This window comes from Zootoca vivipara, chromosome 12, assembly GCF_965207765.1.
Source record: "Zootoca vivipara chromosome 12, rZooViv2.hap1.1, whole genome shotgun sequence".
NCBI classification, from domain to species: Eukaryota; Metazoa; Chordata; class Lepidosauria; order Squamata; family Lacertidae; genus Zootoca; species Zootoca vivipara.
Window position 1 is genome coordinate 29,159,435 of NC_142595.1, and position 8,120 is coordinate 29,167,554.

An 8,120-nucleotide genomic window follows, 5' to 3' on the forward strand; every position below is an offset into this window, starting at 1 on the left:
CTTCCAACCGATTAACCAACCAAAAGCCAAACCGCCAACCTAACAAGTTGTGACAATTTGCTAAGCAGTAGGCGAAAACCAAGAGGCAAAGCCAATCAGCCAATTGGAAAAATTCCTACTGGCCCCTGAATACAGGCGGCCCCAAAGGCATAGCAATGTCAGGCTAACCTGCAAAAGAAAAGGGGGCGGCTGGGAGGGGATTCCAAAGCAAAGGCAAAAGTGAATTCTAAAATGGAGGGCTGAAGCTTAAAAGGGGGCCCCTCCACCAATCACGGATCTAAGATTTGCATGACCACACCCCCATTACTCAGCATGACCTGTGGCCTAGGCTACAGCCCCAAACCCTATACTAAATTTCTTAGCAGCCCTACCACAATCCACTTCATATTAGATTATATAAAGCGCTTTTCAGAGACGGTGTAGCCTTTGAATATCAGTTGCTGTAGGTAAGGACTATTGCCTGTGTTTGAGATTTCCACTCATCTTGTGGCCCATGGTGAGAAACAGGATGCTTGATATTTTAGTCTGATATAGCAGTGATCAGTAGACATTTATAGGATTGCACTATAGCAATGCTGCCCTGTGATTAAGAGTCTCTAAGCAGACACCTGTAAGATTAAATAAAAAGTGGTATGTCTCCTTTTTATTGCCGGAGAGATAGCCAACCTGTTTCCTTCTAGTTATTTTGCATTTTAGGTGCCATCAGCCCCAAACAACAATTTCACTTGTCTGAGATAATGGGGATTATCTTCCACAATGTTTGAAGGCTGCCACATTGCCAACACCTATCATAATCCGTTTTGAGTAAAAACTGTTCTGCCACACAACAGATTTATTTTAGCAGTTCATTCTTATGTGTCTTTAAACACACTCATATACACACACAAAAATTAATAGGAGGACTGTGCAAGAAATATGTGGAGTTTGCGTGGCGATACCCTGACCCTCCCCAGAATAAATAAAGACACAAGACACTGTGAGCAAGGTTAATGGGCATAAAAGGCCACAACTTTATTGATTACGGATGTAGAGAGGCATTGGCTTAGGCATTGGATCTAACCGACTACACCCGACAACCATCCCCCCAGCACGTGAAGGGCTCGTGGGGTGCCCACAACCTCCCTTCCTGCTATGCCGGAAGGGACTTTATATTCATAGCAAGCATTTCAAGTAAAGTATTTACACAGTAATATAGAATTCACAATTGAATGTGACTGGCATTTCAAAACATTTCAGACAATTTTCTCAACAAGGAATGGTGCATATCGACATAAGAAAATAGGTCAGAAACTAGCTGGCACTTTTAAGAGATTGTGACTACTTTAATCCACAACTGGCTCAATGTGTGACTATGATATTCTAAAGGCAAAGATAATTTTTTTTTAAAAAAATGAGTATAGGTCTATAATCTGTGAATGTGTGTTAGATCTGTCTGTCTGTCTGTCTGTCTACCAACTATCTCTTTCTATCATCTATCTATCATTGATCAACCATCTATCATCTATTGATCTATCATCTATCATCCATCTACCATCTATCTATCTACCATCTATCTATCTATTCTCCTCATATTTATTTATGTCCAATCATGCTTCTCCAGGCATTCTTTACATCCTTGTTGCGTAAAGTGTATATGATAGGATTTAAGAGTGGTGTCAAGACACTGTATATCACTGGGATAAGCCTAGCCTGATTTGAGGAGTGACTGCTATTGGAAGACAGGTAAGTGAAGATGGAGCTGCCATAGTACAAAAGGACGACAGTGAGGTGAGAGGAACAGGTGGAGAAAGCCTTTTGTTTCCCTTCTGAAGACCTTATTTTTAAGACTGTTGAAATGATGTAAGTATATGATAGGAGGATACAAAGTAATGGAGTCCAAGCTATGAAAAGGCCAATAGATAGCAAGAGGATATGGTTAAGGGTAGTATCACCACATGATAGCTTCAGCAGGGGGGGGAATATCACAGTAGAAAGCATCAAGGCGGTTCTTCCCACAAAACGGTATTTGGAAAGCAAAGGTGGTGTGCACAGCTGAGTTGAGGAAACCCCCAGTCCAGCAGGCCATGGCCAGTTGGAGACAAATGGTTTTGCCTATAATCAGTGTGTAGCGCAAAGGGTTGCATATGGCAACATAGCGGTCAAATGCCATTACTGCAAGAAGGAGGCATTCGGTGCCTACAAAGGAGAAGAAAAAATACACCTGGAGCACACAACCCATGTAAGAAATGTTGCTTCTCTCAGAGAGAAGGTGAGCCAACATCTGGGGTATCGTGGTAGTAGTGTAGCAAATGTCAAGAAAGGAGAGATTCCCAAGGAAGAAATACATGGGCGTTCTGAGCCTCTGATCCACCAAAGTCATTACTACAATGAAGGTATTCCACAGCACAGTGAAAAGATAGATGATTAATAATGCACTGAAGAGAAAAATACTTTCCTCCTGCAGATTTTTAAAACCTAGGATGATGAACTCAGACAGGCCAGTTTCATTTTGTGTCTCCATACCTTGACAAATAAACAACTGGTTTTCTGTAGAGAAGAGGGAAATGAATTGTGATCATGTTAATAAAGAGTGTGTCACATTGACATTATATACACTATAAAGTGCAGAAGATGACAGAGGTATGTTTCTGATGGGCCTTTCTTTGAGAAGAGATAATCCTTCTGTCTGCAGGATAACTCTGTGACCTTTCCTGCAAGAACACTGCAGATTTATCACTACAAGAAGAAATCCTAGCATACCGTAATCAGCTCTTATCCCCATAGAACCAATATGGATGGTGATCTATGTAGAGTGCTGTGAATCCAACTGATATTTCAAGTCCATATGGGTCCTTACCACCAAATACTAGCAAGAAGCTGTCAATATGATGTGTGTTGGGGACATTTTTATGGTTAGAGGAGTGAGACAGACTATTGAGAAATAACTGGCAGCTGCTAATATGGAACTCACCATTTCTACGCAGTGTTTGGACTGAAATTATTGACATTCCTGAAATAAACTCATGTATCTGTGGTATAGTAGTCTCCCTCTTGGGAATCATCCTAAAATGCTTAGTAAAAATGAATTTATATAGATTTTCTTTCCCACATATGCCCAAACATAAAGCTGTTATAATAACAACAACAACAACAACAACAACAACAACAACAACAACAACAACAACAACAACAAATGTAGTTAATTTTAGCAGCACAGCTATACAGTGAGCCAGAATCAGCTGATAAATCATGACTTCACCCATTTCTCTCCCTTTCCTCCCCCATTTACCAAAGTGGGTAGGAAGCAATTTGAACTTGGTCCTGTGTTATGCAATTCCCACACTTGATCCTTTGGACATAATGAACAGAAGTTTGAAATGATTTTTTCTTAAAGGAAAACTGTACAGATCTACATTACCTTGAGAACCCTGATCCAAAATAATTTTCAGTATGATCTCCAGTTGTAATATCCATGAAACATTCTCCAGTAGATCACTCATGTTAGAAAACTGCATACACAGACAATTGCTAGCACATCTATGCTATCTCGTTCCAAAGCTCTGGAGTTGACATTAATTTTTGAAATGGGTTGTGAAGTTTCTGCTCTGCGATACAGTGAAGGGAAGCAAATTATGTTCCAGCAAAATTACTGAAATTTGTCTGGATTGTTCCTCATATCTCAGCAGAGGAACAGCAGGAAACATTACAGCAGGTTGTTCGTACAGCTAACAGATGTCACCTGCCTTTCAACTTTCTTGGGCATCCTATTTGAAGTCAAGCTGAAGAAACTCTTCACCTGAGATGACCCTTGGTAAGATATTGATTTTATGTTGTCACCATAATTCATACGAAACATTGTTTTGAAGCAAATTGGAAGAAACATATGAGGAATTTCAAGGAATGAAATAGAATTTGTCGAAGGCCAATATCACAGTAGTGAGGATGGTTAAAGCTCTCCACAGCTGAAGTTCTCTTCTAGCTCCCAAGTCACTTCTTGAAGACTTAGTCCAAAATGATAAAATCACTGTGGCTTCTGATTCACCTCTTCTCTATCAGCATCACCTAATTTAAGATGATGCCATTCTTAATGGTGCAATTTTCTTTCTAATATTCTATAAAACGAGCAAAATGACTGATATATTATCAATATGAATAAGCTGCCTATGGTCCAATGAACTATTTCACCAGGTTTTACAGGAAAGTCTGCTTTTGTTGCCTGTGTGACTTTTCAACCTAGAAGGATTTTAACCTAGAAGGATTTATTAATTTCAGTGAAGCAACTGTTGCTTATATAGGCACAAATATGAAGGAGGCCTTTGAGGACTTTCTGCCCTAGAGAATTCCATCCTGTTTTCCAAAGAAAAAACAGCAAATATTCCGATCAATTGTGAAAGTTAATTCGCATGCCTTGAAATAGAACGGAATAATCTTTTAATAAACCTACCTGATGATAAACATGGTTGATCTCAGATATTAGCCTGCTTTGGCTGTGACTGGGGATAGATAACAGAAAGGAAAATAACCATATAAAATCAATGAATTGGAAGTAAAACTGGATTTTCATCAAATTATCCAGAAACAGTCTCATACTAGAATAAAAACAAAATCCTATTTTTTTCTAGTCAGAAGAATGTCTGGTTGAAATAGGGTTTACTCCCAGGTGAGAGTGACTTGGTTTGCAGTCTTATTGAATTGACAGTGTATTTGTGACATTCCTGCTGCCACTGTGACCAAAGCAGAGAGAGGAGAGGCCTGGGGTGGTGGTGGACACCTGGCTATTTATGATCCTCTCACCTTTCTCTCAGGGTTTTGCAACAGTCATCCTTTATTCATAAACATTACACCCCACCACCACCACTTCCCACAGATCCACTTTCTGAGCTCTCCCTGTCTTTGGGGAAGGTGAATGCTGTCCAGAGACTTTGAATCTGTTAAGCCTTTCTCTTCCACTGCTTCCTCTCCTGGCTGTCCCCCATCCAGTATTTCCCAGCTTCTGCTTTCTGAACTATGCCCCTCTACAAACCACTGTTCCAAATCTATACTATCCACTTGCTCTTGGGAAGATTCAGGATCAGGAAGAGGGGGTGGCTCCCACCATTCTTCCTCAGTGCAGCCCTCCTCAGCACAGCCCCTGAGACCATGATTGGTGTAATATGCCCCAACTGTCTTGTCCTGGTGAGCAACCTGACCTCTGAATTCCGTACCAGCTGAAGCTTCTGAATTGTCTTCAAAGACAGCCATACATATAATGTGTTGCAGTAATCCAGCCTAGAGGTCACCAGAGCATAGACAAGTTATGTCAGGCTATTCCTGTTCAGGTAGGGACATAGCTGCGCCACCAGCCTAAACTGATGTAAGACACTCCATGTCACTGAGGCCACCTGAGCCTCCACTGACAGCAGAGGATCTAGGAGTACCCCCAAACTACATACCCTCTCCTTCAGAGGGAGTGTACCACTTGCTTAGAATTAGCTAAGCTTTTCTTCTTTTTTTGTAATGTTCTATCTGAAATAATTGCTATAAGTAGTAGTATGTTTATCATTTGAGTTCATTGAAATGACTAATGAGTGCAAAACACTTGATCCTTGAAAGAGAAGCAAGTTAAAGCAATACTTTAGACCAGAGACAGGAAATTTCATATCTGGTGACTCGAGCACACACAACCTAATGATGACAAACAGCTGGTAGTTTATTTCTTTATTGACAAAGCACAAAGCATAGTAGCTCCTGAGGTGTACTAAACACACACACACACACACACACACACACACACACACATTTCTGGTGGGTAGGCAGCTGGCACCCCTCCCCAGGCTTACACTCTGAGTTGGATTGCTGGAGCAAAGTGTGGCCACGCCCAAAAGCTAACCTAAGTATACGTACCTAACAGCACAAGGGCAAGCACCCTGTGATTTATCCTACATGGAATTTGTTGCTGTGCTTGCCTCTTCAAATCCTTCCTGTTCCTGGAAGACAGAAGGACAGCCCTGCCTGGAGCTCCTCTCCATGAGCACTGATTCATCTGATGCCGGGAGAGGAGCGCTGGACTGGGCCACACTAGGAGTGCCTGTCAGGGGCAACTGCTTCATGCCCCCTCAAAAATATACACCCAGGGCCATGGCCCCACTGACACCACCACCCCACTACACCCCTGATTCCTCATAAGTCTTGGTTGAATGCTTGTTTACCCTCCTCTGCACACATTCCAAGTTTTGATTCTTTTTCAGAGTTCATATGTCAGGAATGTGGCCCCCAAGGGTGCAGCAGAAGGGTCAGCCTTGGAAATTGAGCAATGTGATGACTCTTCAGCTGAGAGCTGTCTGTCTGAGTTTAATAATAATAATAATAATAATAATAATAATAATAATAATAATAATTTATTTGTGTCCCACCCATCCAGCTGGGTTTCCCCAGCCACTCTGGGCGGCTTCCAACAAAGATTAAAATACATTAAAATGTCACACATTAAAAACTTCCTTAAACAGGGCTGCCTTCATATGTTTTCTAAAGGTCAGGTAGTTGTTTATCTCTTTGACATCTGATGGGAGGGCATTCCACAGGGCGGACACCACTACCGAGAAGGCCCTCTGCCTGGTTCCCTGTAGCTTTGCTTCTCGCAGTGAGGGAACCGCCAGAAGGCCCTCGGCACTGGATCTCAGTGTCTGGGCAGAATGATGGGGTTGGAGACGCTCCTTCAGGTATACTGGCTGTTTAGGGATTTAAAGGTTAGCACCAACACTTTGAATTGTGCTCGGAAACGTACTGGGAGCCAATGTAGGTCTTTCAGGTGTTACGTGTAGGTGTTACGTGGTCTCGGCGGCTGCTCCCAGTCACCAGTCTAGCTGCCGCATTCTGGATTAGTTGTAGTTTCCAGGTAACCTTCAAAGGTAGCCCCTACATAGAGCACATTGCAATAGTCCAAGCGGGAGATAACTAGAGCATGCACCACTCTGGCTAGACAGTCCGCGGGCAGGTAGGGTCTCAGCCTGCGTACCACATGGAGCTGGTAGACAGCTGCCCTGGATACAGAACTGACCTGCACCTCCATGGACAGCTGTGAGTCCAAAATGACTCCCAGGCTGCATACCTGGTCCTTCAGGGGCAGAGTTACCCCTCCTTCCCAAGGAAGACACTGTTAGCTCTCAAGGTGAAGGAGAGTTGAAAGACAGCCAGAGCAAAGCCGGCCTGCCAGTAGATAAGCGAGAGACAGAGACAGTGTCCACTGGGAGTGGGGAGGGGGAAGGCCAGCTCTTCAGTCCCCGTAATAGGAGGTTGGAGAGGCTCAGAGAACTGCGGAAGGGGAGGAGGAGAAAGGAACGGTTCTGGCGTCTTTCCTGCTGGGGGAGGGATTCTGAGTCAGATTGAGCAACTCCTTTGCCAAGAGAAGGAGGAAAGCTTTGCTGTGGGTGTATTTTTTCTTTGTAAATAAATGGACATGAAGCTGACTCATTACTGCCTATCAGACTGGTTGTATGCCAGGGATCATTAGAGGATAGTTGTCCCTAACTGCTTATGCTCTCTTTTAATACAGGTATTTAAGTTCCTTTTGAACTTCACTTAAAGAAATAACTGAGCCCTCCAGGACCTCATGCATTTTTCTCTGCACCAAAATATGGTCTTTTGTCTTGGAGGAAGGAGGGGTGACTTGAAGGGTCAGGGGAGGAATAGCAGAGGCAGGGGAAAATCCTAGTTTGAGTCAGGGACAGATTAAAGTTGGTTACAATTGACTCACAGTGGAACCAGACTATTTCAATGTGCTTGAGAGGAACCCATAAATAATGAAGGGTGTGAAAAGGTTAACATAGTTTAAATAAATATATAATGAACCCATCACAATAATATCACTGTATTCCACACTGCTTCAGGAGAATGGGCCCAACCAAGTATCTGTCTAACATATACATACATGCATACAGAGAAAAGAAACATCAAAATCACTGGAATGGAGGAGAATACAGATAAATTTGACAACTATTTATTTGATATTTGTCTTAAGAAATGTGCTATGATAAAAAAGTAAAGTACATCGAAAAGCTTGTGGCTGAAAAATAATATAAATGAATATATCAGTATCTTATGAATTAAATCTCATTTCTGACTCTGTTAAGGTACAGCTTGTAACACTATGTTGTGTACAATAT

General features: G+C 42.2%; 1 pseudogene; it reads right to left on the reverse strand.

Moving 5' to 3' along the window:
- Positions 1-1,572: 1,572 nt before the first annotated feature.
- Positions 1,573-2,524, reverse strand: LOC118077973 (olfactory receptor 5V1-like; annotated as a pseudogene).
- Positions 2,525-8,120: the final 5,596 nt, after the last annotated feature.